Source organism: Camelus dromedarius, chromosome 16 (assembly GCF_036321535.1).
Source record: "Camelus dromedarius isolate mCamDro1 chromosome 16, mCamDro1.pat, whole genome shotgun sequence".
NCBI lineage: Eukaryota > Metazoa > Chordata > Mammalia > Artiodactyla > Camelidae > Camelus > Camelus dromedarius.
This window is the reverse complement of record NC_087451.1, coordinates 52,286,483-52,300,284: the sequence shown is the minus strand read 5'-3', so window position 1 is coordinate 52,300,284 and position 13,802 is coordinate 52,286,483.

Below are 13,802 nucleotides of genomic sequence, written 5' to 3'. Positions count from 1 at the left end.
CACGATTCCATTCGGCCCCCTGCCCCCGCCCCCCTCCAGCTCCTCAAATAAGACTCGTTTTTGTTCTGAGGACACAATGCGAGAAAATGTCACCCAGGGGGCGTGCCCCCTGGCCCCAGCCCTGACAACCGGAGCTCTTAATCACCAAGCCTCCTTCCTCCCCAGCTTCCCTCTCCAGCAGCTGGCGGAGCTGGGGGAGGGGGTGAGAGTAGGGGTAGGAGGACAGCTACCACCTTCCGGGGTCGAGACTCCTTCCAGCTGGAAGTCTAGGGGGTTTATTTTCCTCCAACCCTTGGTGCAGCCCTCGCACCAGCTCCTCACAAAGGCCTGGACCTCCATTTGGTTCCTGGTTCTCCAAGAAACCTGCCAAGGTCCCCAAAGCAGGAGAGATGGGGAGGAGCCTCAAAAGGGCACCAAAAGCTCTATGAAGGGGCTGCACCTGAGAAGTGCGCCAACACTTGATAAATGCTACAGAGAAAGTAGAAGAGCATGCATGGCAGAGCAAGATGGTGTGGAGGAGGGCAGAAATCCCCTCTCCAGCCAGGCTCCAGTGAGAGCCTTCCGTGCAAAGGCCCTGTGGCCTGTGATGGTGTTAAGAAGTGATTTGGGGGTAGGGGGTATAGCTCAGCGGTAGAGCCCATGCTTGGCGTGCACGAGGTCCTGGGTTCAATCCCCAGTGCTTCCGTTAAGGGGGGAAAAATGGTTTGGAGGGGCAAACCCTCCCCCTCCATTATCTCCCTAAGCATCCCTCTTCACCTGCCCCAAATAGATACAGTGTAAATAAGAACAGTGTGCTCGCTCTGCACACAGCTTCTAGACAGTTCCTTGGCCCCTCTTTCGACAGCATCACTTCTCCCAAAACCCTTCTGTATAGAAATTCTGGAAACTTCCCTGCTGAGGTCTTTTTCTCTCTTGACCTGCGCAACTCATACACCAACCAACCCGGTCTGCTCTCCCTCCGAAACCAGTGCCGACCTCCCCACTGTCTCTCTCTCCGCCGCCGCCCTGCCGCTAGCGCCAGCACCCACTGCTGCTCCGGCAGCCTGTGTCTGGTCTCCCAGCTCCACTTCGTCCCCTACCACGCGTTCTCCACGGAGTAGACGCAGCAATCTTTATGAAATGAAAATCAGATCATGTCACTGCCTTGCTTAAAAGCCTCTGAAGCCCTACCGCTTTGAGAATGAATCACAAATTCTCCTGTAAGTAGAAACAGGGAGAATGGAAGATTCACACGAGATAAATGTTGGTGGGTTCTCACCGTGCGTGAGGGAAGAGGCCCCCAAAACAATCGGATGATGATGACAAGAGTGAGGATGCAGACGCACTACCACTCTCTAAGGAGGATGAGCTAAATGATGAAACGTGGGTACCTGAGAGCCAGTAAAAAACAAAATCCGAACTCCTTATTTTGTCCACAAGGCCCTGGCTGGTCTGGCCTCCGCCACTTCCTCCTCCTCATTTCCTACTGCTCTTGATTTTCCTTTACTCATGGGGCTCCAGCAAAGGAAAAGGGGAGAAAAAAAAAAAGGAAGGTTCCAACCCAGCATCCAGTTTCTCAGGCCATTCATATATATAATCATTCACTCAAACTCCAGTATTGAGTCGCTGCCACACGTCAAGCACTGATTAGACGTGGAGACACAGAGCCGCACAGGGGCTTACAGCCCGGGGGGCGAGGCAGACAGATAGTAGAGATATAAGACGTGTGGGATGCTTGGGAAAGGCTGGGCTACTTGGGAAAGTCTGCACAGCCTTGAGCCCAGACTTCAAGGAGTCCAAGTTCACCAAGCAGATATCAGGGTCAGAATCCTTGGCCAAGGGGATGTTGTTCACCAAGGCAACAACCCTGAAAGAACCCAGGCCACTTGGTGGGTGGGGACAAGTGCATGTGGATGGTCCAAGGAGCGTGCTGGGAAGTGCGCTTGACCAGGGAGGCAAGGGTCAGACCATGAATGGACTCAGAAACCTCATTAGGACTTTGGATTTATCTGTAGGCCACACGCCTACCGCCAAGATTTTAGAGCAGAGATGCGCTCAATCAGATTTGTGTTTTAGAAGGAGCTCTCTGGCAGCAGCAGAGATAGATGATAGATTAGAGGGAGGACAGACTGGAGTCAGAGAGACCAACCGGTTCCGGAAAGAATATAGCAGCGGTGGCGAGAGAGTGAGAGGTGGGCACCTCCCAGGTCAGACTGTCTGGACTTCTGGGCCACGTGATTATGGAAAAGGGAAGTGTGAGAAGAGAGAGGTAATGGTGATTGGGAGGGTGGTTCCCCCCCACCGGGAGGGACAGCCCAAGAGCAAGAGCAGCCTAGAGTGGGTGTGGAGGGTTCAGCCTGGCTGTGCTCGGGTGCAGGCAGAGACACCTGGCTGACAGCTGGGAACCAGGCTGTGCTTGGGAATGAGATGCGGGTTGAGAGAGAGGCCCAGGTGGTGCCAGGAGCGTGGGTCTCCACGCAGGTCCTCAGGCTCCCAGGGACTCTGCCTCTTACAACATCTCCCCTTACCGCTGAGGACTGTTCTTGAATTGGGGCTGGGGAGGGGGAAGAAGGGGCAGGAAGCTGTGCAGTGAGCACCTGCAGAAACCAGTGAAGGCTGAGGGTAGAGGGGATAAGGCAGTGCCGGGAACCAGGGATGGCATGATCCCCTTGGTGATGGAATCCTTCCTTTAACTGTAGCAGAGGGCCTCAGGAATCATCTAGATGATCAGATCCTCACATCTTAAAGATGGGGAAGCTGAGTCTCAGATGGGTAGAATGAACTGCCTGAAACTGCCCCCTTAAGTTTCTCCCACTCTGAGTTGGGGAGGTGACTACGGATATGCTTTTGATTTATGCACGATCTAACCATTTCCACAGAACCTGGAACGCCACTCCCACCACCAGCCTGAGTGACAGAGGAGAAAGCCAGAGCGCAGGCCAAAGGGGAGGTGTTTGGGGGAGGCCTGGAGACCTCTGAGGCTCTCCCTTCCCCACCTACGGAAGGCTCCCTCTCCCTGGAGAGCACCACCCAGCAGTCCACTCGAGGACACTGGCTCCTCCTAGTGGTCACAAGGAGCACTGCTCCTGGCCCCAGATCAGCTTGGTGTCCAAGTCCCTGGAGCATAGGACCTCAGTTCCCTCTGACCAGTCTCCAAAATGGGCCCAGTCCCAGTTTCTAGTCCCCCAACAAACACTCCACCTGCCTCTGTAGGGACGTTTGGAGACATTCACTCTCACTGGAGCTGAGGCCAGACTCCTGCGGCCATGACTGATATGTTTCTACAGCTTATGATCCACATCCTGTTCTGTCCTATGCTTTAGCCAGACTGAGAGCTCCTGGGGGCAAGAAGCATGCTTACCCCACCTGTTTCCTTAGAGTCTGACACAGGGCTTCACACATACTGGGTACCCCCGCTCAGATCCCTTCCCCCTCCCACACACTCCCAGGACCAGCATCCTCCCAACCTCTCAGTTTCATCATGATGTTCTCCCTTTTATTTTTTGGGGGGGAAGGTAATTAGATTTTTTTTTAATGGAGGTACTGGGGACTCAACCCAGGACTTTGTGAATGTTAAGCATGCACTCTACCACTTGAGGTATACCCTCCCCCTTAAGTTCCCCCTTTTAAAAACCCAGATTGGGGGAGGGTAATAGCTCAGTGGTAGAGCGCATGCTCAGCAGGCATGAGGCCCTAGATTCAATCCCCAGTAATAATAATAATTAAAAAATTTTAAAAACCCAGATTACTCTGCATGGCTGGTGCCAGGTCCCTCCAGGCTTCAGTGGAAATGAAGCATGTCCCAGAAAGGCACATCCAGCTGTCTGTGGGGGTCTACACCAAGCCCCTGGTCCTCCGGGCTCCAGCCCCTCCCCATCTCCTCCCTGCCCCTCCACCCCACCTCAGGGCATCCGCAACACTTCCCAGACCCCATGTGTGTGTGTTTTTTCCCCACATGGTCTTTTAAAAGCTGAAGATTTTTGCTTATTCAACAGTCCTGGGGCGGGAGAGGTGGTGTAATTTTCATGATTTTTCCTCTCTGTTCTATGTAAAGAGTTAGTTGTGTGTGGTATCCAATTAGAGTGAAATATTGTCATCACTCCTGGCCGTGACTGCATTTCTGAGGGAGCAAGAAGAAAGGGTCCTGTGTGAGGAGGGCGTCCTCCCAGGGAACAGGGGTTGGGTGTGATTATGACAGCAACTCACATTTGCACAAGTCCTGAGGTGCTTTTGTGCGTGACTTTCAAACATGAGAAGTGTGTTCTCCCATGTCCATTTAGCAGAGGAGGAAACTGAAGCAGATGGATTGTTCGAGGCCACAGAATTGGCAGCAGTGACAGAGCTGAGACCTAAAGCCTCCTGATTCTCAAGTTCAAGGTCTTTTCCTTATAACAGAGTTGCCCCCTTTACATGATCTGTGACCTGTTTGCTTATGACCTGAGGCGTGATGACCTGGAGAGAATGGATTCATGGGGCTGACTTGGACACAAGGCCAACCCACTCTCCCCTCTTCTTCTCCCCTCTTCCTTCCTCCTTCCAACAAATTCTGCACTCTGTGCATCAGGCATTAGACTCTGAAGGTCAGATCACACATTGTCACTTCTCCTGAGCACTGGCACCGGCACGTGCTGGGCACACAGTTGTGCTGTGTTGGAGAAAGGGACACTAGGCCCTAGGCCACTGCCAGGGAGGCCTCTGTGGACTTAACATAGGCTCAGGGCCCTGGGATGCTCAGGACAGTGTGTCCCCACTCCGGGTGTGTTGGATGCTGGGTGGGGGAAGGGAAGGACAATATTGTTACCAAAGTCCCTTGAGAGCTAGGACCACAAGGAAGGGTTGGACTTAAAGAGGCTGCAGTTTTGCCACAGCCAGAAACACAGCCTAAAACTAGGGAGGAGTGAGGAAGAAATACTTCCATTTCTCTCCTACTCCATCTTCTACCAGTGCCTCCCATTGGCCTAATGTGGCTGGAAGTCGCCAGCAAGTGGGCTGGGTTGATGCGGACCGAAGGACTGGCCTCCCCACCTACAGGGCAGGACAGAGAATGGATCTGGGGATCTGGGGTTAAACTAAGCTGGGCCAGCACGTTCATATACACTTAGTATTATTCCCGGGGTCTAACATAGCGCCTGATACCTAGCGGGCACTTGAGAAATACTTAAGTGAATACAAAGACTAGGATAGGTAATAATATCTATCCAGTGAGGTGTTAGATGTAAATAATAACCCCTAACATTTGCTGAGTGCCAATTCTCTGCTAGGGAAACCACAGACGAGATTTAAAATGATCTAACATGTGCCTGGATACAGAGAGCGCTCATCAACCAGCCTCCCTCCCCTCTTCCCTCCTGATTGAGTTCAGTTCAATCAAGCCCGGGCCTGGGGAGCATCGCCTCAAGCCCAGCATGGTCTGGGCACAGGGGGCTCAGAGGTGAATCAGCGTGGCCTCCAGAGGTTTCAGGGCGAGGGGGCCAAACAAACCCAAACAGAAGTGATCCAGGGCTAAGGCAGCTCTGATCCATGGGGAAGGCACGGCGCTTCAGAATTCGCTGCAGCAGAGAAGACAGGTGAGTGGGAGAGGAGGAGCAGAAGGCAGGGTCTGGGCATCCCCATCAGTAAGATTGGAGAGCTGTTGCCAAGGAAGGCCCAGCTGCCAAAAGCATCAGGACAGGAAGAGACCCGGGCCCGCCCCCTTCCCAAAGACCCCCAGACCGGTCTCCCCGTGCCTGACTGCCCACTTCACCCCCATCCCCACCAGAAGTCACCCCGTGTCACTCTGACTCTCATCCCTCTGCCCACCTCCAACCTGCCCCAAACCCCAGCCCTCCCAGCCTTTGCACAGGGTCCACTGGTGTCCCCAGCCTGTGACTGGCAGGCTCCCTCCTATCTTCCCCTCTATTGGAACACCCACCCCACCTGGCAGCCTCTCCTGAAACCTGTTCAATTGAAGGCTTTCCTTCTCTCGCACCCTGAGCACCTTGGGGCTTAGAGAAGGGCTAAGAGTCTTCCTTGCTTCCCATCTCTTTTTCCTTCTTCTTCCCTTCTTTAAAAATCTCATGTCCTTTGAAGCTCTCGTGATCCATGTACCTTCTCCCCAGCTCGTTACACCTGTTTCTTGACCCCCCCCCCCACTCCCTCGACCTCATCCTCCCCGGAAACTACACCTCCTCTGAAATCTCTAACTCCAAATACCACCCCTGAGTCCCACCTCCTGTCCTTCCAACTTGCTTGCTCAGGTCCTCCTGCGGCCACACCTCTGCAAGCTCACTGAGACCTCCTTGTGGGGTACCACTTTCTCACCAGCCCTCAGCCCTTCCTGACTCTCCCCTTCTCACCTAGCCTAGATTCTAAGGTCTACCCCTTGCGATCCCTCCACCCTTCTCCTCTTTCTGTTGTCATAACCCACCTGGCAAAACCCCAACCCTGGATGCAGTCAACCATCCGCATTCTCCAAGCCTGGCCTGAGTAGCCGGCCATGGCTGGAGAGAATCCCAAGGCTGACCAGGGTCACCAGGTACTGACACTCACAGATTCCGCCCAGCAGTCCTGCTGTGTTTCTCTGGTAGTCTTGCTTCCACTCCACAAGACATCTCATGCCTCCCCCTCTGCCTTCCTCTCAACCGATGACCTTACACGTACTTAACTGAGAAACCGCCTGACGTGACTCTGCCTTTCCCACAACACCCTAACGGCCCTGCACAGCCCCATCCTTCCTTCCTTTCTCCTCTCGCGATGGTGATGCCTCCACTTACACCCAAAGCCTTGTACTTAGTGCTAATTAATCCCCACACTCTCTGATAGAAATTAAAATCTTCTGTCAGTATTTTTCAAACAAAATTTTTTTTTTCTCCACCACATTCTCCCTAGATCGCTGCTCCCATCTGGTCTGGGTGCTTCCTGGGCTCCTGTCACCTTCCTTGAACAGGATTCCAGAGATTCCTTTTGCCTCTCTTGTGGTTGGATCCCCTATTTCCTGAATCCTTTAAAAAAAAAAAAAAAAGAATTGTCTCCTTTTGCTGCAGTCCATCCTTAAGTAGCTTCCTGAGCAGTGGTGCACGGGAGGGAAACGCCTTGATTTCTCACATGATCAGTTGGCTGGGTGTAGAATACTAGGTAGCAAACCAGTTTCCCTTAGAATTGGAAAGCATTGCTCCTTTGTGCTCTAAGTTCCGGTGGGGCTGGCAAGACGTCCAGACCACCCATTCCAGTTTGTTTCTCTCTGGGACCATTTCGAATCTTTTTGTCCCCATTGTTCTGAAAGTTCCTGATGATGAGTCTAGGTGTCAGTCTTTTTTATTTGTTGTGCTCTATTTGTGTGTGTGATCTTTTAATCTGAAACTCAAGTCCTTCAGTTCACTGTATTACCTATTTTTTTTTAAATTTCATTGAAATATAGTGAGTTTACAATGCTGTGTCAATTTCTGGTGTACAGCATAATAGTTCAGTCATACATATACATACATATATTTGTTTTCATATTCTTTTTCACTATAGATTACTAGAAGATATTGAATACAGTTCCCTGTGCTATACAGTAGAACCTTGTTGTTTATTTTATACACAGTAGTTAGTGTCTGCAAATCTAGAACTCCCAATTTATCCCTTCCCACCCCTTCCCCCTACTGGTAACCATAAGTTTGTTTTCTATGTCTGTGAGTCTGTTTCTGTTTTGTAAATAAGTTCATTTGTGTCTTTGTTTTAGATTCCACATATAAATGATATCATATGGCATTTTTCTTCCTCTTTCTGGCTCACTTCACTTACAATGAATTTCTCCAGGTCCACCTATGTTGCTACAAATGGCATTATTTTATTCTTTTTTATGGCTGAGTAATATTCCATTGTATAAATATACCACAACTTCTTTATCCAGTCATCTGTCGGACATTTAGGTTGTTTCCATGTCTTGGCTATTGTAAATAGTGCTGCTATGAACACTGGGGTGCTTGTATCTTTTTGAATTAAACTTCTGGATATACGCACAAGAGTAGGATTGCTGGATCTTATGGTAAGTCTATTTTTAGTTTTTTGAGTGTATGTAATCATATTTTCCTCCTCTGTTTACTCTGTTCTTATTTTCTGCAAATCCCATTAGTGGATGTCAGATCTGAATTGATTCTCTCATCTTTTCTCTCCTATTATCCATCTCTTTTTGTTTTATTTTCTGGGGGTAATTTTATCTCCCAGTCCTTCTATTGAATTTTTTATTTTAAATTTTATCTCAAAATTTTAATCTCCTAGAGCTTTTTAATGTTTTCAAGAATTTACTCAACAAATATTTACAGAGTGTCTACCATATGCAGGTGATACGGATATAACAGTGAAGAAAGACAAACACCTCTGCCCTTAGGAGCTTATTTACTCTCTACTTCCTTTTTTTTTTTTCAATCAACTTGATTGAGATGTAGTTTACATGCAATTAAATGAACCTAAGGAAGAGGGTATAGCTCAGTGGTAGAGTGTGTGCTTAGCATTCTGGGTTCAATCCCCAATACCTCTATTAAAATAAATAAGTAAATAAATAAACCTAATTGCCTCCCCTGAAAACAATAAATAAATTTTAAAACTATTTTTTAAATAAATAAATAAATAAAACCTAATTACCTTCCCCTGCAAAAGACAAACAAAAGAAAAACCTCATAATAAACAAAAATAAATTTTAAAAAACTAAAATGAACCTATTTAAGTAGGTTAAAATTTGACAAATTAATACACCCATGTAACCACCACCACAATCAAAATACAGAAAATTCTTATCACCCCAGAAAGTTCCCTTGAGCCACCTTTGCAAGTAGTCACCCCCTTATCCTGATCACAAGTACCCAGCAATCTGCTTTTTGACACTACAGATTAGACCTGTCTTTTCTGGAGTTTCATATAAATGGAATCATACAATTTTCACTCTTTGGCACTTGGCTTCTTTCACTCAGAATCATAGTTTTGAGGTTCTTTCATATTACTGCTGTGTCATAATTTCTTCTTATTGCTCAGTGTTATTTCACGGCACACCACACAGACTTCTGTCTGTTCACCTCACAACAGGCGTAGGGATTGCTTCTGGTTTTGGGTTACTAGGAAGAAGTTGCTGAGAACATTTGTATATAGTCTTTGTATGAACATAGGTTTTTATTTCTCTGGGATAAATATCTAGGAATGAAATTGCTGAATTGTATAGTAAATACATGTTTAATTTTTATAAGAAAATGCGAAACAGCTTTCCAAAGTGGTTGTGCTATAACATCCCAGTTATGCTACATTCTTACAAAAGTTGGTATTTTTAGGCTTTTTCATTTTAATCATTTTAGAGGATGTATAGTAGTAACTCATTTTGTTTTGGGTTTTTTGTTTTACATTTTTTCTTGAAATGTAGTTAGTTTACAATGTTAGTTTCAGGTGTACAGCAAAGTTATACATACACATACATATGTATTTTTTCTTTTCAGATTTTTTCCCATTATATGTTATGATAAGAAATCATATGGTTTTAATTCACATTTCTTCAATGACTAATGCTATTGGGCATTTCTCATGGGCTTGTTAGCCATTCTTTGATGAAGTGTCTGCTCAAATCTTTTGTCTATTTAAGAAAATTTTAATTGGGTTTATATGTTTGTTATTCAGTTGTAAGAGTTCTTTACATGTACTGGATACAAGTCCTTTGTCATATAAGTACATTGCAGATAATTTTTCCCAGTTCGTAGCTTAAAAATGTTTCAAAGAGCAGAGTTTGAATTTTAATGGAGTCTAATTTGTCCATTTTTTTCTTCTATGATTTGTGCTTTTTGTGTCCTATGTAAGAAATCCTTACCATGGTCATGAAGATTCTCTCCTGCTTTTCTTCTAGAAGTTTTATAGTTTTAGACTTTATGTTTGGGTCCATGATCCATTTCAGACTAACTTTTGTGTATGGAGTAGGATGAGGGTCAAATACTTTTGTTTTTCCACATGCATAGCCACTTACGCCTGTGCCACTTTTTAAAAAGATTATCCATTTGCCATTGAACAACACTGTCGTCTTTGTAACAAACAAACAAACAAAACTGACCACAGATGTGTGGGTTTATTTCTGGATTATATATCTGTTCCACTGAGAATTTCTAGATTATTGTAACTGTGTGGTCACCATGTCCTCCACATACACTAAACCTTCCCACCTTATTCTCTTCTTCAAAATTGTTTGGTTTTTTTGTTTTGTTTTGTTTTGTTTTGTTTTTGCCAATTCTAGGTCCTTTGCAATTCCATATAAACTTTAGAATTAGCTTGTCAATTTTTGCCCCCCAAAACAGCTTGCTGTAATTTTGCTTGGGATTGCTTTGAATTTATAGATTAATATGAGGAGAACTGACATTTTCAGAACATTGAATTTTCTCTTCAATAAGTATGGTATATCTCTCCATTTTTTTTTTTTTGGTCTTTTAATTCTCTTAGCAATATTTGTTATTGTAATCATACAGGTGGTATTGAATTTATTGCTGAGTAGTTCATGTTTTTGATGCTTTTGGAAAGGGCATTTTTAACTTCCAAATTCCATCTTTCAGTTTGTTGCTGATTTTTGTATATGGATCTTATGTTTATGTTTTGCATCCTTGCTAAACTCACTTATTGGTCCTAACAGCTTCTTTTAAATTTTTTTAGAATTTTCTACAGACACAAAAAATAAAAGCAGTTTTACTCCATCTTTTGCACTCTGTATCCCTGTGTATATGTGTGTATGTGTGTGTGTGCCCATTGTAGCTGTTGTCCTGGCAAAGATCTCCTAGTGTTGAACAGAAGTGATGGGAGTGGGCATCTTCGACCTGTTCTTGATTTTAGGTGAAAACATCTTTTATTTCCACCTACTTTTCTTAATAATAGCTTGTTTTAGTTTCATGAATGGTAGGGTCTTTCCCTTTATCTGAGGATATCAATTATAGGGTTGGTTGGCTCGTTGGTTTAGATTTTCCATGCTCTTTGCCTTGTCTCTGGTTCTGCCAACTTTTTTGTTTTGCTTAGTTGTTTTTGTTTGTTTTGTTTTTCTTTCATGTTATGGCTTTTTTCAAATGGACTTAACATCACTTGTCTGTTCATATTTGAAAGTGAGGTACAGCAGATTGCTGGTTAGACCCCAAATCCTTTCTTCCTGGGTACTTGGCTGCACAGCTAAAGAATACATTTTCTAGCCTCTTCTGTGACCAGATGAGGTCATGCAGCTAAGTTTTCACCAATAAAATGAAGTGGGATTTATATGTGCTGTTTCTTCCTCATTTGCTTACAACAAAATTGCTGCCCTGATTTTCCTGTTTTCCCCTCCTGCAAGCTGGAACGCAGACGGCCCATGATTAAGCGAAGAAAAAATTTTAAGGACTTACAAAGCAATGAAAGGAAACTAGGTCTGTGAATGATTTGTGGAACACAGAAATTAAATTCTATCTTTTTTAGTCCACTGTATTTTTTGGTCTCCTTGGTATAGCAAATTAGACTGTTCTAACTAATATCTCAACTAATACAAGCATTGAGAAGCTGGTTGGAAGCTTCACATGAGTGTCCAGTGGTGAGTTTCACTCTAAGGTAGTGGCTTTCCAGGTGTGGCCCAGGTAACCCTGGGGGTCCTAGAGACACTTTCAGGGGATACTTGAAGTCAAAGTTATTTTCATGATAATACTAAATCATTGTTTAACTTTTTCACTCTCATTCTCTCCTGAGTGTCAGTAGAGTTTTCCAGAAGCTACATGACCTGTGATAGCACAACTTGAGAATGAATGAAGGACTGGAGACTTGCAAAAATGTAAAACAATGCCACTCTCCTGACTAGATATTTTTATCCGGGAAAATACAGTTTTCTGTAGAAATATGTTAACACATGACAAGTTTATTATTGTCATTTTAAAATGAGTAAGTAAATACTTCTAGGTTGTTTTATTTTAATTTTGATATATATGTTCCATATTTTAAAAGCTCTTTAGGGTGCTTAGTAACTTTGAAGAACATAAAAGGGACCCAAGATCAAAAGGTTTAAGAACCAATGTGCGAGGAAAGCGCCTGCTGGGGCTCTTCCCTTGGGGATTTTCTGTCAAGATCAGTCGAGTTTTCTCCCGCTTAGAGACTTTCAGGGATTTCTCATTGCGCTTACAAATTTTTAGCAAAGCCCACATCTGGCGCTTGCCTATTTCACCACTGTCATCTTGGGTAACTCTCCCATCCTATTCACTCAGTATGCTTCGGTCACATTCAGTTCCTTCAGTAGATCAAGGTCCGGCCCGCCTTGAGGTCTTTGCACTGTCGGGAAATGGTGCCACCATGGCGCCATGGCAACCTTACACATCTCAGCGTTGTCCATATCGGCAAGCCCGGAACCTTGGCTTAATCTGTCTTGCAGAACACTTTGTGATCCTCCTGGAACAAAAGGGGGGCTTGTGAGGAGCTACTATAAGGGCCTCTCTCGCTCGCTTCCCTGTCTACCAGGAAAGTTGTCATGAGACAGCTTCTCATAGGCTCCGGGTTCTGATGAGGTCTGAAGCTTTCTGTCCCTGCCCCCACCCTCAGGGATACAGCAACAAACCAAGGATACAGCAATTAATTATAATACAGCTTAGCTGCAGCAGGGCACTGGCTCCTTAGGAGCAGGGTGTGCGTTGCAGTCATTTGGCGCCATTTGTTTCAGCGTCACCCTACACAGGGGTCACTACGAGCTGGCACCTTTGGCTACTCTTCCTTTCGGTGTCTGCGTTATGTAACAAACTGTCTGAATCTAAGAAGGGCTCCTCATCTCTTTACCAGCCAAATCTATCAGTCATGCTTCGTGTCCTGCTGGACATGCACGTGCTGTTCCCTCTGCTTGAATGCTCTCCTCCCACCCCACCCCACCCCACCATTCATGTCTAACTTCTTTACATCTTGCCTTAAATGTCATCTCCTCATGGAGGCCTCCATGACCAGCTTACCAAAACAGACCCCTTGTGTCAGACACTATTGGTTGTAATTCCAACATTCATTCTCTCTTGCATCCTGTTTCTTGCTAACTAGAACCCCAATTTTGATTTGTTAGTGTGTTAAGCAGTCATGTGATTGAGGAGTCAACCTCCCCAGTCCCAGAGGTTGACTCTTGGCTCATCAGATTCCAACACGGCAATGCCATTCCTTTGCCAATGACTAGTTTATGGCACATGATACAATTCTGCCCAATAACACATAGAGGGATGTCTGATTGGGTGCTTCTGGGAAACTTTACCTCACTCATAAAGGGGCCCAAAAACATGACATGCCCTTTCCCTGCCTTCTGGCCTTTGGTTACTGCTGTGTGAGAACATTAAGCTTGGACCTTCTACAGTCATCTTGTGACCTTGTGGGGGCAAGCATGAGGACAAAAGTCAACATCTGAAGATAGCAAAGCTGAAAGATGGAAAGATTCTGCATCACTGACGGCCTTGTGAGCCACTAAATTAACCAGCCCCAGGACTTGTTATTTGATATATAAAGATATATCTCTTTATTGTTCAAGCCAGTTGAGTCCACATTTCTATTACCTGCAGTCAAAATCTTCCTTACTGATTCACCGTCTTCCTAGTGCCTATTTTTTTCCTTTATGAAGTTTGTCAATATTTCATATCATGTATTCCTTTGTGTACTTGTCTTTTGTCTGTATACACCACCCTCCTGTCATCCCAGGATGTAAACTCCATGAGGAAAGGGGCCTTCTCCATCTTCTTCATCACTGTATCCCCAGTGTCTAGCATGACACAAGAGGCCTCCAATGTATATGTGTTAAATGAATGAAGAAAAAAAGATGTTCGTCTATAATTATTTGCTATAATTACCACCCCTCCCACGTTGGCTCCGAGCCTGGA